This window comes from Schistocerca nitens, chromosome 11 (genome assembly GCF_023898315.1).
Source record: "Schistocerca nitens isolate TAMUIC-IGC-003100 chromosome 11, iqSchNite1.1, whole genome shotgun sequence".
Taxonomy (NCBI): Eukaryota; Metazoa; Arthropoda; class Insecta; order Orthoptera; family Acrididae; genus Schistocerca; species Schistocerca nitens.
In genome coordinates, this window is record NC_064624.1 from 4,369,103 (window position 1) to 4,392,199 (window position 23,097).

Sequence of the window (23,097 nt, forward strand, 5' to 3'; positions counted from 1 at the left end):
AATATCTAGACTCACAGAAGAACGATCATAAGGTGCCCGAGGCAGCACTAGACCCTTGGAGACAAGTCGGCTGGAGGACGATGTATTGAATCGCGACGCAATTTGTGTGTTCCATCGTCATTAAGAGGCTCTGAACGTTACAATTAACTGTCAGTTTTGCGTCGGATTCGAAAAACTAGACTCACAGGAGAACGACCATAAGGTGCCCGAGGCAGCTATATACCCTTGGAGACAAGTCGGCTGGAGGACGATGTATTGAATCGCGCCGCAATTTGTGTGTTCCATCGTCATTAACAGGCTCTGAACGTTACAATTAACTGTCGGTTTTGCGTCGGATTCGAAAATATAGACTCACAGGAGAACGACCATAAGGTGCCCGAGGCAGCACTAGACCCTTGGAGACAAGTCGGCTGGAGGACGATGTATTGAATCGCGACGCAATTTGTGTGTTCCATCGTCATTAAGAGGCTATGAACGTTACAATTAACTGTCAATTTTGCGCCGGATTCGAAAAACTACACTCCTAGGAGAACGAACAAAAGGTGCCCGGGGCAGCAATAGTACCTCGGAGACATGTCGGCTGGAGGACGATGTATTGAATCGCGACGCAATTTGTGTGTTCCATCGTCATTAACAGGCTCTGAACGTTACAATTAACTGTCAGTTATGCGTCGTATTCGAAAACTAGACTCACAGGAGAACGACCATAAGGTGCCCGAGGCAGCAATAGACCCTTGGAGACAGGTCGGCTGTCGGACGATGTATTGAATCTCGACGCAATTAGTGTGTCCCATCGTCATTAAGAGGCTCTGAACGTTACAATTAACTGTCAGTTTTGCGCCGGATTCGAAAAACTACACTCCTAGGAGAACGACCAAAAGTGCCCGGGGCAGCAATAGTACCTCGGAGACAAGTCGGCTGGAGGACGATGTATTGAATCGCGACGCAATTTGTGTGTTCCATCGTCATTAACAGGCTCTGAGCGTTACAATTAACTGTCAGTTATGCGTCGTATTCGGAAAACTAGACTCACAGGAGAACGACCATAAGGTGCCCGAGGCAGCAATAGACCCTTGGAGACAAGTCGGCTGGAGGACGATGTATTGAATCGCGACGCAATTTGTGTGTTCCGTCGTCATTAAGAGGCTCTGAACGCTACAATTAACTGTCAGTTATGCGTCGTATTCGGTAAACTAGACTCACAGCAGAACGACCATAAGGTGCCCGAGGCAGAAATAGACCCTTGGAGACAGGTCTGCTGTTGGACGATGTATTGAATCTCGACGCAATTTGTGTGTTCCATCGTCATTAAGAGGCTCTGAGCGTTACAATTAACTGTCAGTTATGCGTCGTATTCGGAAAACTAGACTCACAGGAGAACGACCATAAGGTGCCCGAGGCAGCAATAGACCCTTGGAGACAAGTCGGCTGGAGGACGATGTATTGAATCGCGACGCAATTTGTGTGTTCCGTCGTCATTAAGAGGCTCTGAACGCTACAATTAACTGTCAGTTATGCGTCGTATTCGGTAAACTAGACTCACAGCAGAACGACCATAAGGTGCCCGAGGCAGAAATAGACCCTTGGAGACAGGTCTGCTGTTGGACGATGTATTGAATCTCGACGCAATGTGTGTATTCCATCGTCATTAAGAGGCTTTGAAAGTTACAATTAACTGTCAGTTTTGCGTCGGATTCGAAAAACTAGACTCACAGGAGAACGACCATAAGGTGCCCGAGGCAGCAATAGACCCTTGGAGACAAGTCGGCTGGAGGACGATGTCGTGAATCGCGACGCAATTTGTGTGTTCCATCGTCGTTAAGGGGCTCTGAATCTCACAATTAACTGTCAGTTTTGCGTCGGATTCGAAAATCTAGACTCACAGAAGAATGACCATAAGGTGCCCGAAGTAGCACTAGACCCTTGGAGACAAGTCGGCTGGAGGACGATGTATTGAATCGCGACGCAATTTGTGTGTTCCATCGTCATTAAGAGGCTCTGAACGTTACAATTAACTGTCAGTTATGGGTCGTTTTCGGTAAACTAGACTCACAGCAGAACGACCATAAGGTGCCCGAGGCAGAAATAGACCCTTGGAGACAGGTCTGCTGTTGGACGATGTATTGAATCTCGACGCAATTTGTGTGTTCCATCGTCATTAAGAGGCTCTGAACGTTACAATTAACTGTCAGTTTTGCGTCGGATTCGAAAAACTAGACTCACAGGAGAACAACGATAAGGTGCCCGAGGCAGCAATAGACCCTTGGAGACAAGTCGGCTGTAGGACGATGTATTGAATCGCGACGCAATTTGTGTGTTCCATCGTCATTAACAGGCTCTGAACGTTACAATTAACAGTCGGTTTTGCGTCGGATTCGAAAATCTAGACTCACAGGAGAACGACCATAAGGTGCCCGAGGCAGCACTAGACCCTTGGAGACAAGTCGGCTGGAGGACGATGTATTTAATCGCGACGCAATTTGTGTGTTCCATCGTCATTAAGAGGCTCTGAAGGTTACAATTAACTGTCAGTCTTGCGCCGGATTCGAAAAACTACACTCCTAGGAGAACGACCAAAAGGTGCCCGGGGCAGCAATAGTACCTCGGAGACAAGTCGGCTGGAGGACGATGTATTGAATCGCGACGCAATTTGTGTGTTCCATCGTCATTAACAGGCTCTGAACGTTACAATTAACTGTCAATTTTGCGCCGGATTCGAAAAACTAGACTCACAGGAGAACGACCATAAGGTGCCCGAGGCAGCACTAGACCCTTGGAGACAAGTCGGCTGGAGGACGATGTACTGAATCGCGACGCAATTTGTGTGTTCCATCGTCATTAAGAGGCTCTGAACGTTACAATTAACTGTCAGTTTTGCGCCGGATTCGAAAAACTACACTCATAGGAGAACGACCAAAAGGTGCCCGGGGCAGCAATAGTACCTCGGAGACAAGTCGGCTGGAGGACGATGTATTTAATCGCGACGCAATTTGTGTGTTCCATCGTCATTAACAGGCTCTGAACGTTACAATTAACAGTCAGTTATGCGTCGTATTCGAAAACTAGACTCACAGGAGAACGACCATAAGGTGCCCGAGGCAGCAATAGACCCTTGGAGACAGGTCGGCTGTCGGACGATGTATTGAATCTCGACGCAATTAGTGTGTCCCATCGTCATTAAGAGGCTTTGAACGTTACAATTAACTGTCAGTTTTGCGTCGGATTCGAAAAACTAGACTCACAGGAGAACGACGATAAGGTGGCCGAGGCAGCTATAGACCCTTGGAGACAAGTCGGCTGGAGGACGATGTATTGAATCGCGACCCAATTTGTGTGTTCCATCGTCATTAAGAGGCTCTGAAGGTTACAATTAACTGTCAGTTTTGCGTCGGATTCGAAAATCTAGACTCACAGGAGAACGACCATAAGGTGACCGAGGCAGCACTAGACCCTTGGAGACAAGTCGGCTGGAGGACGATGTATTGAATCGCGACGCAATTTGTGTGTTCCATCGTCATTAACAGGCTCTGAACGTTACAATTAACTGTCAGTTATGTGTCGTATTCGGAAAACTAGACTCACAGCAGAACGACCATAAGGTGCCCGAGGCAGAAATAGACCCTTGGAGACAGGTCTGCTGTCGGACGATGTTTTGAATCTCGACGCAATTTGTGTGTTCCATCGTCATTAAGAGGCTCTGAACGTTTAAATTAACTATCAGTTTTGCGTCGGATTCGAAAAACTAGACTCACAGGAGAACGACGATAAGGTGCCCGTGGCAGCAATAGACCCTTGGAGACAAGTCGGCTGTAGGACGATGTATTGAATCGCGACGCAATTTCTGTGTTCCATCGTCATTAAGAGGCTCTGAACGTTACAATTAACTGTCAGTTTTGCGTCGGATTCGAAAATCTAGACTCACAGGAGAACGACCATAAGGTGACCGTGGCAGCACTAGACCCTTGGAGACAATTCGGCTGGAGGACGATGTATTGATTCGCGACGCAATTTCTGTGTTCCATCGTCATTAAGAGGCTCTGAACGTTACAATTAACTGTCATTTTTGCGTCGGATTCGAAAAACTAGACTCACAGGAGAACGACCATAAGGTGCCCGAGGCAGCACTAGACCCTTGGAGACAAGTCGGCTGGAGGACGATGTATTGAATCGCGACGCAATTTGTGTGTTCCATCGTCATTAACAGGCTCTGAACGTTACAATTAACTGTCGATTTTGCGTCGGATTCGAAAATCTAGACTCACAGGAGAACGACCATAAGGTGCCCGAGGCAGCACTAGACCCTTGGAGCAAGTCGGCTGGAGGACGATGTATTGAAGCGCGACGCAATTTGTGTGTTCCATCGTCATTAAGAGGCTCTGAACGTTACAATTAACTGTCAGTTTGCGCCGGATTCGAAAAACTACACTCCTAGGAGAACGACCAAAAGGTGCCTGGGGCAGCAATGGTACCTCGGAGAAAAGTCGGCTGGAGGACGATGTATTGAATCGCGACGCAATTTGTGTGTTCCATCGTCATTAACAGGCTCTGAACGTTACAATTAACTGTCAGTTATGCGTCGTATTCGAAAACTAGACTCACAGGAGGACGACCATAAGGTGCCCGAGGCAGTAATAGACCCTTGGAGACAGGTCGGCTGTCGGACGATGTATTGAATCTCGACGCAATTAGTGTGTCCCATCGTCATTAAGAGGCTCTGAACGTTACAATTAACTGTCAGTTTTGCGTCGGATTAGAAAAACTAGACTCACAGGAGAACGACGATAAGGTGGCCGAGGCAGCTATAGACCCTTGGAGACAAGTCGGCTGGAGGACGATGTTTTGAATCGCGACCCAATTTGTGTGTTCCATCGTCATTAAGAGGCTCTGAACGTTACAATTAACTGTCAGTTTTGCGTCATATTCGAAAATCTAGACTCACAGGAGAACGACCATAAGGTGCCCGAGGCAGCACTAGACCCTTGGAGACAAGTCGGCTGGAGGACGATGTATTGAATCGCGACGCAATTTGTGTGTTCCATCGTCATTAACAGGCTCTGAACGTTTCAATTAACTGTCAGTTTTGCGTCGGATTCGAAAATCTAGACTCACAGGAGAACGACCATAAGGTGCCCGAGGCAGCACTAGACCCTTGGAGACAAGTCGGCTGTCGGACGATGTATTGAATCGCGACGCAATTTGTGTGTTCCATCGTCATTAACAGGCTCTGAACGTTACAATTAACTGTCAGTTAAGCGTCGTGTTCGGAAAACTAGACTCACAGCAGAACGACCATAAGGTGCCCGAGGCAGCAATAGACCCTTGGAGACAGGTCGGCTGTCGGACGATGTATTGAATCTCGACGCAATTTGTGTGTTCCATCGTCATTAAGAGGCTCTGAACGTTACAATTAACTGTCAGTTTTGCGTCGGATTCGAAAATCTAGACTCACAGGAGAACGACGATAAGGTGCCCGAAGCAGCACTAGACCCTTGAAGCCAAGTCGGCTGGAGGACGATGTATTGAATCGCGACGCAATTTGTGTGTTCCATCGTCATTAACAGGCTCTGAACGTTACAATTAACTGTCAGTTATGCGTCGTATTCGGAAAACTAGACTCACAGGAGAACGACCATAAGATGCCCGAGGCAGCAATAGACCCTTGCAGACAAGTCGGCTGGAGGACGATGTATTGAATCGCGACGCAATTTGTGTGTTCCATCGTCATTAAGAGGCTCTGAACGTTACAATTAACTGTCAGTTATGCGTCGTATTCGGAAAACTAGAGTCACAGCAGAACGACCATAAGGTGCCCGAGGCAGTAATAGACCCTTGGAGACAGGTCGGCTGTCGGACGATGTATTGAATCTCGACGCAATTTGTGTGTTCCATCGTCATTAAGAGGCTCTGAACGTTACAATTAACTGTCAGTTTTGCGGCGGATTCGAAAAACTAGACTCACAGAAGAACGACCATAAGGTGCCCGAGGTAGCACTAGACCCTTGGAGACAAGTCAGCTGGAGGACGATGTATTGAATCGCGACGCAATTTGTGTGTTCCATCGTCATTAAGAGGCTCTGAACGTTACAATTAACTGTCAGTTATGGGTCGTTTTCGGTAAACTAGACTCACAGCAGAACGACCATAAGGTGCCCGAGACAGAAAAAGACCCTTGGAGACAGGTCTGCTGTTGGACGATGTATTGAATCTCGACGCAATTTGTGTGTTCCATCGTCATTAAGAGGCTCTGAACGTTACAATTAACTGTCAGTTTTGCGGCGGATTCGAAAAACTAGACTCACAGGAGAACGACGATAAGGTGCCCGAGGCAGCAATAGACCCTTGGAGACAAGTCGGCTGTAGGACGATGTATTGAATCGCGACGCAATTTCTGTGTTCCATCGTCATTAAGAGGCTCTGAACGTTACAATTAACTGTCAGTTTTGCGTCGGTTTCGAAAATCTAGACTCACAGGAGAACGACCATAAGGTGCCCGAGGCAGCACTAGACCCTTGGAGACAAGTCGGCTGGAGGACGATGTATTGAATCGCGACGCAATTTGTGTGTTCCATCGTCATTAAATGGCTCTGAACGTTACAATTAACTGTCAGTTATGCGTCGTATTCGGAAAACTAGACTCACAGCAGAACGACCATAGGGTGCCCGAGGCAGCAATAGACCCTTGGAGACAGGTCGGCTGTCGGACGATGTATTGAATCTCGACGCAATTTGTGTGTTCCATCGTCATTAAGAGGCTCTGAACGTTACAATTAACTGTCAGTTTTGCGTCGGATTCGAAAATCTAGACTCACAGGAGAACGACGATAAGGTGCCCGAAGCAGCACTAGACCCTTGGAGCCAAGTCGGCTGGAGGACGATGTATTGAATCGCGACGCAATTTGTGTGTTCCATCTTCATTAAGAGGCTCTGAACGTTACAATTGACTGTCAGTTTTGCGCCGGATTCGAAAAACTACACTCCTAGGAGAACGACCAAAAGGTGCCCGGGGCAGCAATAGTACCTCGGAGACAAGTCGGCTGGAGGACGATGTATTGAATCGCGACGCAATTTGTGTGTTCCATCGTCATTAACAGGCTCTGAACGTTACAATTAACTGTCAGTTATGGGTCGTTTTCGGTAAACTAGACTCACAGCAGAACGACCATAAGGTGCCCGAGGCAGCAATAGACTCTTGGAGACAGGTCTGCTGTTGGACGATGTATTGAATCTCGACGCAATTTGTGTGTTCCATCGTCATTAAGAGGCTCTGAACGTTACAATTAACTGTCAGTTTTGCGTCGGATTCGAAAAACTAGACTCACAGGAGAACGACGATTAGGTGCCCGAGGCAGCAATAGACCCTTGGAGACAAGTCGGCTGTAGGACGATGTATTGAATCGCGACGCAATCAGTGTGTTCCATCGTCATTAAGAGGCTCTGAACGTTACAGTTAACTGTCAGTTTTGCGTCGGATTCGAAAATCTAGACTCACAGGAGAACGACCATAAGGTGCCCGTGGCAGCACTAGACCCTTGGAGACAAGTCGGCTGGAGGACGATGTATTGAATCGCGACGCACTTTGTGTGTTCCATCGTCATTAACAGGCTCTGAACGTTACAATTAACTGTCAGTTATGCGTCGTATTCGGAAAACTAGACTCACAGCAGAACGACCATAAGGTGCCCGAGGCAGCAATAGAGCCTTGGAGACAGGTCGGCTGTCGGACGATGTATTGAATCTCGACGCAATTTGTGTGTTCCATCGTCATTAAGAGGCTCTGAACGTTACAATTAACTGTCAGTTTTGCGCCGGATTCGAAAAACTACACTCCTAGGAGAACGACCAAAAGTGCCCGGGGCAGCAATAGTACCTCGGAGACAAGTCGGCTGGAGGACGATGTATTGAATCGCGACGCAATTTGTGTGTTCCATCGTCATTAACAGGCTCTGAACGTTACAATTAACTGTCAGTTATGCGTCGTATTCGGAAAACTAGACTCACGGGAGAACGACCATAAGGTGCCCGAAGCAGCAATAGACCCTTGGAGACAAGTCGGCTGGAGGACGATGTATTGAATCGCGACGCAATTTGTGTGTTCCATCGTCATTAAGAGGCTCTGAACGTTACAATTAACTGTCAGTTTTCGTCGGATTCGAAAAACTAGACTCACAGGAGAACGACCATAAGGTGCCCGAGGCAGCTATATACCCTTGGAGACAAGTCGGCTGGAGGACGATGTATTGAATCGCGACGCAATTTGTGTGTTCCATCGTCATTAACAGGCTCTGAACGTTACAATTAACTGTCGGTTTTGCGTCGGATTCGAAAATATAGACTCACAGGAGAACGACCATAAGGTGCCCGAGGCAGCAATAGACCCTTGGAGACAAGTCGGCTGGAGGACGATGTATTGAATCGCGACGCAATTTGTGTGTTCCATCGTCATTAAGAGGCTATGAACGTTACAATTAACTGTCAATTTTGCGCCGGATTCGAAAAACTACACTCCTAGGAGAACGACCAAAAGGTGCCCGGGGCAGCAATAGTACCTCGGAGACAAGTCGGCTGGAGGACGATGTATTGAATCGCGACGCAATTTGTGTGTTCCATCGTCATTCACAGGCTCTGAACGTTACAATTAACTGTCAGTTATGCGTCGTATTCGAAAACTAGACTCACAGGTGAACGACCATAAGGTGCCCGAGGCAGCAATAGACCCTTGGAGACAGGTCGGCTGTCGGACGATGTATTGAATCTCGACGCAATTAGTGTGTCCCATCGTCATTAAGAGGCTCTGAACGTTACAATTAACTGTCAGTTTTGCGTCGGATTCGAAAAACTAGACTCACAGGAGAACGACGATAAGGTGGCCGAGGCAGCTATAGACCCTTGGAGACAAGTCGGCTGGAGGACGATGTATTGAATCGCGACCCAATTTGTGTGTTCCATCGTCATTAAGAGGCTCTGAACGTTACAATTAACTGTCAGTTTTGCGTCGGATTCGAAAATCTAGACTCACAGGAGAACGACCATAAGGTGCCCGAGGCAGCACTAGACCCTTGGAGACAAGTAGGCTGGAGGACGATGTATTGAATCGCGACGCAATTTGTGTGTTCCATCGTCATTAAGAGGCTCTGAACGTTACAATTAACTGTCAGTTATGCGTCGTATTCGGAAAACTAGACTCACAGCAGAACGACCATAAGGTGCCCGAGGCAGCAATAGTCCCTTGGAGACAGGTCGGCTGTCGGACGATGTATTGAATCTCGACGCAATTTGTGTGTTCCATCGTCATTAAGAGGCTCTGAACGTTACAATTAACTGTCAGTTTTGCGTCGGATTCGAAAATCTAGACTCACAGGAGAACGACGATAAGGTGCCCGAAGCAGCACTAGACCCTTGGAGCCAAGTCGGCTGTCGGACGATGTATTGAATCGCGACGCAATTTGTGTGTTCCATCGTCATTAAGAGGCTCTGAACGTTACAATTAACTGTCAGTTTTGCGCCGGATTCGAAAAACTACACTCCAAGGAGAACGACCAAAAGTGCCCGGGGCAGCAATAGTACCTCGGAGACAAGTCGGCTGGAGGACGATGTATTGAATCGCGACGCAATTTGTGTGTTCCATCGTCATTAACAGGCTCTGAGCGTTACAATTAACTGTCAGTTATGCGTCGTATTCGGAAAACTAGACTCACAGGAGAACGACCATAAGGTGCCCGAGGCAGCAATAGACCCTTGGAGACAAGTCGGCTGGAGGACGATGTATTGAATCGCGACGCAATTTGTGTGTTCCATCGTCATTAAGAGGCTCTGAACGCTACAATTAACTGTCAGTTATGCGTCGTATTCGGAAAACTAGAGTCACAGCAGAACGACCATAAGGTGCCCGAGGCAGCAATAGACCCTTGGAGACAGGTCGGCTGTCGGACGATGTACTGAATCTCGGCGCAATGTGTGTATTCCATCGTCATTAAGAGGCTTTGAACGTTACAATTAACTGTCAGTTTTGCGTCGGTTTCGAAAAACTAGACTCACAGGAGAACGACCATAAGGTGCCCGAGGCAGCAATAGACCCTTGGAGACAAGTCGGCTGGAGGACGATGTAATGAATCGCGACGCAATTTGTGTGTTCCATCGTCGTTAAGGGGCTCTGAATCTCACAATTAACTGTCAGTTTTGCGTCGGATTCGAAAATCTAGACTCACAGAAGAACGACCATAAGGTGCCCGAGGTAGCACTAGACCCTTGGAGACAAGTCGGCTGGAGGACGATGTATTGAATCGCGACGCAATTTGTGTGTTCCATCGTAATTAAGAGGCTCTGAACGTTACAATTAACTGTCAGTTATGGGTCGTTTTCGGTAAACTAGACTCACAGCAAAACGACCATAAGGTGCCCGAGGCAGAAATAGACCCCTGGAGACAGGTCTGCTGTTGGACGATGTATTGAATCTCGACGCAATTTGTGTGTTCCATCGTCATTAAGAGGCTCTGAACGTTACAATTAACTGTAAGTTTTGCGTCGGATTCGAAAAACTAGACTCACAGGAGAACGACGATAAGGTGCCCGAGGCAGCAATAGACCCTTGGAGACAAGTCGGCTGTAGGACGATGTATTGAATCGCGACGCAATTTCTGTGTTCCATCGTCATTACGAGGCTCTGAACGTTACAATTAACTGTCAGTTATGCGTCGTATTCGAAAACTAGACTCACAGGAGAACGACCATAAGGTGCCCGAGGCAGCAATAGACCCTTGGAGACAAGTCGGCTGGAGGACGATGTATTGAATCGCGACGCAATTAGTGTGTTCCATCGACATTAAGAGGCTCTGAAGGTTACAATTAACTGTCAGTCTTGCGCCGGATTCGAAAAACTACACTCCTAGGAGAACGACCAAAAGGTGCCCCGGGCAGCAATAGTACCTCGGAGACAAGTCGGCTGGAGGACGATGTATTGAATCGCGACGCAATTTGTGTGTTCCATCGTCATTAAGAGGCTCTGAACGTTGCAATTAACTGTCAGTTTTGCGTCGGATTCGAAAAACTAGACTCACAGGAGAACGACGATAAGGTGCCCGAGGCAGCTATATACCCTTGGAGACAAGTCGGCTGGAGGACGATGTATTGAATCGCGACGCAATTTGTGTGTTCCATCGTCATTAACAGGCTCTGAACGTTACAATTAACTGTCAGTTATGCGTCGTATTCGGAAAACTAGACTCACAGCAGAACGACCATAAGGTGCCCGAGGCAGAAATAGACCCTTGGAGACAGGTCTGCTGTCGGACGATGTTTTGAATCTCGACGCAATTTGTGTGTTCCATCGTCATTAAGAGGCTCTGAACGTTACAATTAACTGTCAGTTTTGCGTCGGATTAGAAAAACTAGACTCACAGGAGAACGACGATAAGGTGCCCGAGGCAGCAATAGACCCTTGGAGACAAGTCGGCTGTAGGACGATGTATTGAATCGCGACGCAATTTCTGTGTTCCATCGTCATTAAGAGGCTCTGAACGTTACAATTAACTGTCAGTTTTGCGTCGGATTCGAAAATCTAGACTCACAGGAGAACGACCATAAGGTGCCCGTGGCAGCACTAGACCCTTGGAGACAATTCGGCTGGAGGACGATGTATTGATTCGCGACGCAATTTCTGTGTTCCATCGTCATTAAGAGGCTCTGAACGTTACAATTATATGTCATTTTTGCGTCGGATTCGAAAAACTAGACTCACAGGAGAACGACCATAAGGTGCCCGAGGCAGCACTAGACCCTTGGAGACAAGTCGGCTGGAGGACGATGTATTGAATCGCGACGCAATTTGTGTGTTCCATCGTCATTAACAGGCTCTGAACGTTACAATTAACTGTCGGTTTTGCGTCGGATTCGAAAATCTAGACTCACAGGAGAACGAACATAAGGTGCCCGAGGCAGCACTAGACCCTTGGAGACAAGTCGGCTGGAGGACGATGTATTGAATCGCGACGCAATTTGTGTGTTCCATCGTCATTAAGAGGCTCTGAACGTTACAATTAACTGTCAGTTTGCGCCGGATTCGAAAAACTACACTCCTAGAAGAACGACTAAAAGGTGCCTGGGGCAGCAATGGTACCTCGGAGACAAGTCGGCTGTAGGACGATGTATTGAATCGCGACGCAATTTGTGTGTTCCATCGTCATTAACAGGCTCTGAACGTTACAATTAACTGTCAGTTATGGGTCGTATTCGAAAACTAGACTCACAGGAGAACGACCATAAGGTGCCCGAGGCAGTAATAGACCCTTGGAGACAGGTCGGCTGTCGGACGATGTATTGAATCTCGACGCAATTAGTGTGTCCCATCGTCATTAAGAGGCTCTGAACGTTACAATTAACTGTCAGTTTTGCGTCGGATTAGAAAAACTAGACTCACAGGAGAACGACGATAAGGTGGCCGAGGCAGCTATAGACCCTTGGAGACAAGTCGGCTGGAGGACGATGTTTTGAATCTCGACCCAATTTGTGTGATCCATCGTCATTAAGAGGCTCTGAACGTTACAATTAACTGTCAGTTTTGCGTCGGATTCGAAAATCTAGACTCACAGGAGAACGACCATAAGGTGCCCGAGGCAGCACTAGACCCTTGGAGACAAGTCGGCTGGAGGACGATGTATTGAATCGCGACGCAATTTGTGTGTTCCATCGTCATTAACAGGCTCTGAACGTTTCAATTAACTGTCAGTTTTGCGTCGGATTCGAAAATCTAGACTCACAGGAGAACGACCATAAGGTGCCCGAGGCAGCACTAGACCCTTGGAGACAAGTCGGCTGGAGGACGATGTATTGAATCGCGACGCAATTTGTGTGTTCCATCGTCATTAACAGGCTCTGAACGTTACAATTAACTGTCAGTTATGCGTCGTGTTCGGAAAACTAGACTCACAGCAGAACGACCATAAGGTGCCCGAGGCAGCAATAGACCCTTGGAGACAGGTCGGCTGTCGGACGATGTATTGAATCTCGACGCAATTTGTGTGTTCCATCGTCATTAAGAGGCTCTGAACGTTACAATTAACTGTCAGTTTTGCGTCGGATTCGAAAATCTAGACTCACAGGAGAACGACGATAAGGTGCCCGAAGCAGCACTAGACCCTTGGAGCCAAGTCGGCTGGAGGACGATGTATTGAATCGCGACGCAATTTGTGTGTTCCATCGTCATTAAGAATCTCTGAACGTTACAATTAACTGTCAGTTTTGCGCCGGATTCGAAAAACTACACTCCTAGGAGAACGACCAAAAGTGCCCGGGGCAGCAATAGTACCTCGGAGACAAGTCGGCTGGAGGACGATGTATTGAATCGCGACGCAATTTGTGTGTTCCATCGTCATTAACAGGCTCTGAACGTTACAATTAACTGTCAGTTATGCGTCGTATTCGGAAATCTAGACTCACAGGAGAACGACCATAAGGTGCCCGAGGCAGCACTAGACCCTTGGAGACAAGTCGGCTGGAGGACGATGTATTGAATCGCGACGCAATTTGTGTGTTCCATCGTCATTGAGAGGCTCTGAACGTTACAATTAACTGTCAGTTATGGGTCGTTTTCGGTAAACTAGACTCACAGCAGAACGACCATAAGGTGCCCGAGGCAGAAAAAGACCCTTGGAGACAGGTCTGCTGTTGGACGATGTATTGAATCTCGACGCAATTTGTGTGTTCCATCGTCATTAAGAGGCTCTGAACGTTACAATTAACTGTCAGTTTTGCGGCGGATTCGAAAAACTAGACTCACAGGAGAACGACGATAAGGTGCCCGAGGCAGCAATAGACCCTTGGAGACAAGTCGGCTGTAGGACGATGTATTGAATCGCGACGCAATTTCTGTGTTCCATCGTCATTAAGAGGCTCTGAACGTTACAATTAACTGTCAGTTTTGCGTCGGATTCGAAAATCTAGACTCACAGGAGAACGACCATAAGGTGCCCGAGGCATCACTAGACCCTTGGAGACAAGTCGGCTGGAGGACGATGTATTGAATCGCGACGCAATTTGTGTGTTCCATCGTCATTAACAGGCTCTGAACGTTACAATTAACTGTCAGTTATGCGTCGTATTCGGAAAACTAGACTCACAGCAGAACGACCATAAGGTGCCCGAGGCAGCAATAGACCCTTGGAGACAGGTCGGCTGTCGGACGATGTATTGAATCTCGACGCAATTTGTGTGTTCCATCGTCATTAAGAGGCTCTGAACGTTACAATTAACTGTCAGTTTTGCGTCGGATTCGAAAATCTAGACTCACAGGAGAACGACGATAAGGTGCCCGAAGCAGCACTAGACCCTTGGAGCCAAGTCGGCTGGAGGACGATGTATTGAATCGCGACGCAATTTGTGTGTTCCATCTTCATTAAGAGGCTCTGAACGTTACAATTGACTGTCAGTTTTGCGCCGGATTCGAAAAACTACACTCCTAGGAAAACGACCAAAAGGTTCCCGGGGCAGCAATAGTACCTCGGAGACAAGTCGGCTGGAGGACGATGTATTGAATCGCGACGCAATTTGTGTGTTCCATCGTCATTAACAGGCTCTGAACGTTACAATTAACTGTCAGTTATGCGTCGTATTCGAAAACTAGACTCACAGGAGAACGACCATAAGGTGCCCGAGGCAGTAATAGACCCTTGGAGACAGGTCGGCTGTCGGACGATGTATTGAATCTCGACGCAATTAGTGTGTCCCATCGTCATTAAGAGGCTCTGAACGTTACAATTAACTGTCAGTTTTGCGTCGGATTAGAAAAACTAGACTCACAGGAGAACGACGATAAGGTGGCCGAGGCAGCTATAGACCCTTGGAGACAAGTCGGCTGGAGGACGATGTTTTGAATCGCGACCCAATTTGTGTGTTCCATTGTCATTAAGAGGCTCTGAACGTTACAATTAACTGTCAGTTTTGCGTCGGATTCGAAAATCTAGACTCACAGGAGAACGACCATAAGGTGCCCGAGGCAGCACTAGACCCTTGGAGACAAGTCGGCTGGAGGACGATGTATTGAATCGCGACGCAATTTGTGTGTTCCATCGTCATTAACAGGCTCTGAACGTTTCAATTAACTGTCAGTTTTGCGTCGGATTCGAAAATCTAGACTCACAGGAGAACGACCATAAGGTGCCCGAGGCAGCACTAGACCCTTGCAGACAAGTCGGCTGGAGGACGATGTATTGAATCGCGACGCAATTTGTGTGTTCCATCGTCATTAACAGGCTCTGAACGTTACAATTAACTGTCAGTTATGCGTCGTGTTCTGAAAACTAGACTCACAGCAGAACGACCATAAGGTGCCCGAGGCAGCAATAGACCCTTGGAGACAGGTCGGCTGTCGGACGATGTATTGAATCTCGACGCAATTTGTGTGTTCCATCGTCATTAAGAGGCTCTGAACGTTACAATTAACTGTCAGTTTTGCGTCGGATTCGAAAATCTAGACTCACAGGAGAACGACGATAAGGTGCCCGAAGCAGCACTAGACCCTTGGAGCCAAGTCGGCTGGAGGACGATGTATTGAATCGCGACGCAATTTGTGTGTTCCATCGTCATTAAGAATCTCTGAACGTTACAATTAACTGTCAGTTTTGCGCCGGATTCGAAAAACTACACTCCTAGGAGAACGACCAAAAGTGCCCGGGGCAGCAATAGTACCTCGGAGACAAGTCGGCTGGAGGACGATGTATTGAATCGCGACGCAATTTGTGTGTTCCATCGTCATTAACAGGCTCTGAACGTTACAATTAACTGTCAGTTATGCGTCGTATTCGGAAATCTAGACTCACAGGAGAACGACCATAAGGTGCCCGAGGCAGCAATAGACCCTTGGAGACAAGTCGGGTGGAGGACGATGTATTGAATCGCGACGCAATTTGTGTGTTCCATCGTCATTAAGAGGCTCTGAACGTTACAATTAACTGTCAGTTATGCGTCGTATTCGGAAAACTAGAGTCACAGCAGAACGACCATAAGGTGCCCGAGGCAGTAATAGACCCTTGGAGACAGGTCGGCTGTCGGACGATGTATTGAATCTCGACGCAATTTGTGTGTTCCATCGTCATTAAGAGGCTCTGAACGTTACAATTAACTGTCAGTTTTGCGGCGGATTCGAAAAACTAGACTCACAGAAGAACGACCATAAGGTGCCCGAGGTAGCACTAGACCCTTGGAGACAAGTCGGCTGGAGGACGATGTATTGAATCGCGACGCAATTTGTGTGTTCCATCGTCATTAAGAGGCTCTGAACGTTACAATTAACTGTCAGTTATGGGTCGTTTTCGGTAAACTAGACTCACAGCAGAACGACCATAAGGTGCCCGAGGCAGAAAAAGACCCTTGGAGACAGGTCTGCTGTTGGACGATGTATTGAATCTCGACGCAATTTGTGTGTTCCATCGTCATTAAGAGGCTCTGAACGTTACAATTAACTGTCAGTTTTGCGGCGGATTCGAAAAACTAGACTCACAGGAGAACGACGATAAGGTGCCCGAGGCAGCAATAGACCCTTGGAGACAAGTCGGCTGTAGGACGATGTATTGAATCGCGACGCAATTTCTGTGTTCCATCGTCATTAAGAGGCTCTGAACGTTACAATTAACTGTCAGTTTTGCGTCGGATTCGAAAATCTAGACTCACAGGAGAACGACCATAAGGTGCCCGAGGCAGCACTAGACCCTTGGAGACAAGTCGGCTGGAGGACGATGTATTGAATCGCGACGCAATTTGTGTGTTCCATCGTCATTAACAGGCTCTGAACGTTACAATTAACTGTCAGTTATGCGTCGTATTCGAAAACTAGACTCACAGGAGAACGACCATAAGGTGCCCGAGGCAGCACTAGACCCTTGGAGACAAGTCGGCTGGAGGACGATGTATTGAATCGCGACGCAATTTGTGTGTCCCATCGTCATTAAGAGGCTCTGAACGTTACAATTAACTGTCACTTTTGCGTCGGATTCGAAAAACTAGACTCACAGGAGGACGACGATAAGGTGGCCGAGGCAGCTATAGACCCTTGGAGACAAGTCGGCTGGAGGACGATGTATTGAATCTCGACGCAATTTGTGTGTTCCATCGTCATTAAGAGGCTCTGAACGTTACAATTAACTGTCAGTTTGCGCCGGATTCGAAAAACTACACTCCTAGGAGAACGACCAAAAGGTGCCTGGGGCAGCAATGGTACCTCGGAGAAAAGTCGGCTGGAGGACGATGTATTGAATCGCGACGCAATTTGTGTGTTCCATCGTCATTAACAGGCTCTGAACGTTACAATTAACTGTCAGTTATGCGTCGTATTCGGAAAACTAGACTCACAGCAGAACGACCATAAGGTGCCCGAGGCAGCAATAGACCCTTGGAGACAGGTCGGCTGTCGGACGATGTATTGTATCTCGACGCAATTTGTGTGTTCCATCGTCATTAAGAGGCTCTGAACGTTACAATTAACTGTCAGTTTTGCGTCGGATTCGAAAATCTAGACTCACAGGAGAACGACGATAAGGTGCCCGAAGCAGCACTAGACCCTTGGAGCCAAGTCGGCTGGAGGACGATGTATTGAATCGCGACGCAATTTGTGTGTTCCATCGTCATTAAGAGGCTCTGAACGTTACAATTAACTGTCAGTTATGCGTCGTATTCGAAAACTAGACTCACAGGAGAACGACCATAAGGTGCCCGAGGCAGCAATAGACCCTTGGAGACAGGTCGGCTGTCGGACGATGTATTGAATCTTGACGCAATTTGTGTGTTCCATCGTCATTAAGAGGCTCTAAACGTTACAATTAACTGTCAGTTTTGCGTCGGATTCGAAAAACTAGACTCACAGGAGAACGACCATAAGGTGCCCGAGGCAGCACTAGACCCTTGGAGACAAGTCGGCTGGAGGACGATGTATTGAATCGCGACGCAATTTGTGTGTTCCATCGTCATTAACAGGCTCTGAACGTTACAATTAACTGTCAGTTATGCGTCGTATTCGGAAAACTAGACTCACAGGAGAACGACCATAAGGTGCCCGAGGCAGCAATAGACCCTTGGAGACAAGTCGGCTGGAGGACGATGTATTGAATCGCGACGCAATTTGTGTGTTCCATCGTCATTAACAGGGTCTGAACGTTACAATTAACTGTCGGTTTTGCGTCGGATTCGAAAATCTAGACTCACAGGAGAACGACCATAAGGTGCCCGAAGCAGCAATAGACCCTTGGAGACAAGTCGGCTGGAGGACGATGTATTGAATCGCGAAGCAATTTGTGTGTTCCATCGTCATTACGAGGCTCTGAACGTTACAATTAACTGTCAGTTTGGCGCCGGATTCGAAAAACTACACTCCTAGGAGAACGACCAAAAGGTGCCCGGGGCAGCAATAGTACCTCGGAGACAAGTCGGCTGGAGGACGATGTATTGAATCGCGACGCAATTTGTGTGTTCCATCGTCATTAACAGGCTCTGAACGTTACAATTAACTGTCAGTTATGCGTCGTATTCGGAAAACTAGACTCACAGCAGAACGACCATAAGGTGCCCGAGGCAGCAATAGACCCTTGGAGACAGGTCGGCTGTCGGACGATGTATTGAATCTCGACGCAATTTTTGTGTCCCATCGTCATTAAGAGGCTCTGAACGTTACAATTAACTGTCAGTTTTGCGTCGGATTCGAAAAACTAGACTCACAGGAGAACGACGATAAGGTGCCCGAGGCAGCTATAGACCCTTGGAGACAAGTCGGCTGGAGGACGATGTATTGAATCGCGACGCAATTTGTGTGTTCCATCGTCATTAAGAGGCTCTGAACGTTACAATTAACTGTCAGTTTTGCGCCGGATTCGAAAAACTACACTCCTAGGAGAACGACCAAAAGGTGCCCGGGGCAGCAATAGTACCGCGGAGACAAGTTGGCTGGAGGACGAAGTATTGAATCTCGACGCAATTTGTGTGTTCCATCGTCATTAACAGGCTCTGAACGTTACAATTAACTGTCAGTTATGCGTCGTATTCGAAAACAAGACTCACAGGAGAACGACCGTAAGGTGCCCGAGGCAGCAATAGACCCTTGGAGACAGGTCGGCTGTCGGACGATGTATTGAATCTCGACGCAATTTGTGTGTTCCATCGTCATTAAGAGGCTCTGAACGTTACAATTAACTGTCAGATTTGCGTCGGATTCGAAAAACTAGACTCACAGGAGAACGACCATAAGGTGCCCGAGGCAGCTATAGACCCTTGGAGACAAGTCGGCTGGAGGACGATGTATTGAATCGCGACGCAATTTGTGTGTTCCATCGTCATTAAGAGGCTCTGAACGTTACAATTAACTGTCAGTTTTGCGTCGGATTCGAAAATCTAGACTCACAGGAGAACGACCATAAGGTGCCCGAGGCAGCACTAGACCCTTGGAGACAAGTCGTTTGGAGGACGATGTATTGAATCGCGACGCAATTTGTGTGTTCCATCGTCATTAACAGGCTCTGAACGTTACAATTAACTGTCAGTTTTGCGTCGTATTCGGAAAACTAGACTCACAGGAGAACGACCATAAGGTGCCCGAGGCAGCAATAGACCCTTGGAGACAGGTCGGCTGTCGGACGATGTATTGAATCTCGACGCAGTTTGTGTGTTCCATCGTCATTAAGAGGCTCTGAACGTTACAATTAACTGTCAGTTATGCGTCGTATTCGGAAAACTAGAGTCACAGCAGAACGACGATAAGGTGCCCGAGGCAGCAATAGACCCTTGGAGACAAATGGTTCAAATGGCTCTGAGCACTATGGGACTTAACTGCTGTGGTTATCAGTCCCCTAGAACTGAGAACTACTTAAACCTAACTAACCTAAGGACATCACACACATCCATGCCCGAGGCAGGATTCGAACCTGCGACCGTAGCGGTCACGCGGTTCCAGACTGTAGCGCCTAGAAACGCACGGCCACTCCGGCCCCTTGGAGACAGGTCGGCTGTCGGACGATGTATTGAATCTCGACGCAATTTGTGTGTTCCATCGTCATTAAGAGGCTCTGAACGTTACAATTAACTGTCAGTTTTGCTTCGGATTCGGAAAACTAGACTCACAGGAGAACGACCATAAGGTGCCCGAGGCAGCAATAGACCCTTGGAGACAAGTCGGCTGGAGGACGATGTAATGCATCGCGACGCAATTTGTGTGTTCCATCGTCGTTAAGGGGCTCTGAATCTCACAATTAACTGTCAGTTTTGCGTCGGATTCGAAAATCTAGACTCACAGAAGAACGACCATAAGGTGCCCGAGGTAGCACTAGACCCTTGGAGACAAGTCGGCTGGAGGACGATGTATTGAATCGCGACGCAATTTGTGTGTTCCATCGTCATTAAGAGGCTCTGAACGTTACAATTAACTGTCAGTTATGGGTCGTTTTCGGTAAACTAGACTCACAGCAGAACGACCATAAGGTGCCCGAGGCAGCAATAGACCCTTGGAGACAGGTCTGCTGTTGGACGATGTATTGAATCTCGACGTAATTTGTGTGTTCCATCGTCATTAAGAGGCTCTGAACGTTACAATTAACTGTCAGTTTTGCGTCGGATTCGAAAAACTAGACTCACAGGAGAACGACGATTAGGTGCCCGAGGCAGTAATAGACCCTTGGAGACAAGTCGGCTGTAGGACGATGTATTGAATCGCGACGCAATTTGTGTGTTCCATCGTCATTAACAGGCTCTGAACGTCACAATTAACTGTCGGTTTTGCGTCGGATTCGAAAATCTAGACTCACAGGAGAACGACCATAAGGTGCCCGAGGCAGCACTAGACACTTGGAGACAAGTCGGCTGGAGGACGATGTATTGAATCGCGACGCAATTTGTGTGTTCCATCGTCATTAAGAGGCTCTGAACGTTACAATTAACTGTCAGTTTGCGCCGGATTCGAAAAACTACACTCCTAGGAGAACGACTAAAAGGTGCCTGGGGCAGCAATGGTACCTCGGAGACAAGTCGGCTGGAGGACGATGTATTGAATTGCGACGCAATTTGTGTGTTCCATCGTCATTAACAGGCTCTGAACGTTACAATTAACTGTCAGTTATGCGTCGTATTCGAAAACTAGACTCACAGGAGAACGACCATAAGGTGCCCGAGGCAGTAATAGACCCTTGGAGACAGGTCGGCTGTCGGACGATGTATTGAATCTCGACGCAATTAGTGTGTCCCATCGTCATTAAGAGGCTCTGAACGTTACAATTAACTGTCAGTTTTGCGTCGGATTCGAAAATCTAGACTCACAGGAGAACGACCATAAGGTGCCCGAGGCAGCACTAGACCCTTGGAGACAAGTCGGCTGGAGGACGATGTATTGAATCGCGACGCAATTTGTGTGTTCCATCGTCATTAACAGGCTCTGAACGTTTCAATTAACTGTCAGTTTTGCGTCGGATTCGAAAATCTAGACTCACAGGAGAACGACCATAAGGTGCCCGAGGCAGCACTAGACCCTTGCAGACAAGTCGGCTGGAGGACGATGTATTGAATCGCGACGCAATTTGTGTGTTCCATCGTCATTAACAGGCTCTGAACGTTACAATTAACTGTCAGTTATGCGTCGTGTTCGGAAAACTAGACTCACAGCAGAACGACCATAAGGTGCCCGAGGCAGCAATGGACCCTTGGAGACAGGTCGGCTGTCGGACGATGTATTGAATCTCGAAGCAATTTGTGTGTTCCATCGTCATTAAGAGGCTCTGAACGTTACAATTAACTGTCAGTTTTGCGTCGGATTCGAAAATCTAGACTCACAGGAGAACGACGATAAGGTGCCCGAAGCAGCACTAGACCCTTGGAGCCAGGTCGGCTGGAGGACGATGTATTGAATCGCGACGCAATTTGTGTGTTCCATCTTCATTAAGAGGCTCTGAACGTTACAATTGACTGTCAGTTTTGCGCCGGATTCGAAAAACTACACTCCTAGGAGAACGACCAAAAGGTGCCCGGGGCAGCAATAGTACCTCGGAGACAAGTCGGCTGGAGGACGATGTATTGAATCGCGACGCAATTTGTGTGTTCCATCGTCATTAACAGGCTCTGAACGTTACAATTAACTGTCAGTTATGCGTCGTATTCGAAAACTAGACTCACAGGAGAACGACCATAAGGTGCCCGAGGCAGCACTAGACCCTTGGAGACAAGTCGGCTGGAGGACGATGTATTGAATCGCGACGCAATTTGTGTGTCCCATCGTCATTAAGAGGCTCTGAACGTTACAATTAACTGTCACTTTTGCGTCGGATTCGAAAAACTAGACTCACAGGAGGACGACGATAAGGTGGCCGAGGCAGCTATAGACCCTTGGAGACAAGTCGGCTGGAGGACGATGTATTGAATCTCGACGCAATTTGTGTGTTCCATCGTCATTAAGAGGCTCTGAACGTTACAATTAACTGTCAGTTTGCGCCGGATTCGAAAAACTACACTCCTAGGAGAACGACCAAAAGGTGCCTGGGGCAGCAATGGTACCTCGGAGAAAAGTCGGCTGGAGGACGATGTATTGAATCGCGACGCAATTTGTGTGTTCCATCGTCATTAACAGGCTCTGAACGTTACAATTAACTGTCAGTTATGCGTCGTATTCGGAAAACTAGACTCACAGCAGAACGTCCATAAGGTGCCCGAGGCAGCAATAGACCCTTGGAGACAGGTCGGCTGTCGGACGATGTATTGTATCTCGACGCAATTTGTGTGTTCCATCGTCATTAAGAGGCTCTGAACGTTACAATTAACTGTCAGTTTTGCGTCGGATTCGAAAATCTAGACTCACAGGAGAACGACGATAAGGTGCCCGAAGCAGCACTAGACCCTTGGAGCCAAGTCGGCTGGAGGACGATGTATTGAATCGCGACGCAATTTGTGTGTTCCATCGTCATTAAGAGGCTCTGAACGTTACAATTAACTGTCAGTTATGCGTCGTATTCGAAAACTAGACTCACAGGAGAACGACCATAAGGTGCCCGAGGCAGCAATAGACCCTTGGAGACAGGTCGGCTGTCGGACGATGTATTGAATCTTGACGCAATTTGTGTGTTCCATCGTCATTAAGAGGCTCTAAAC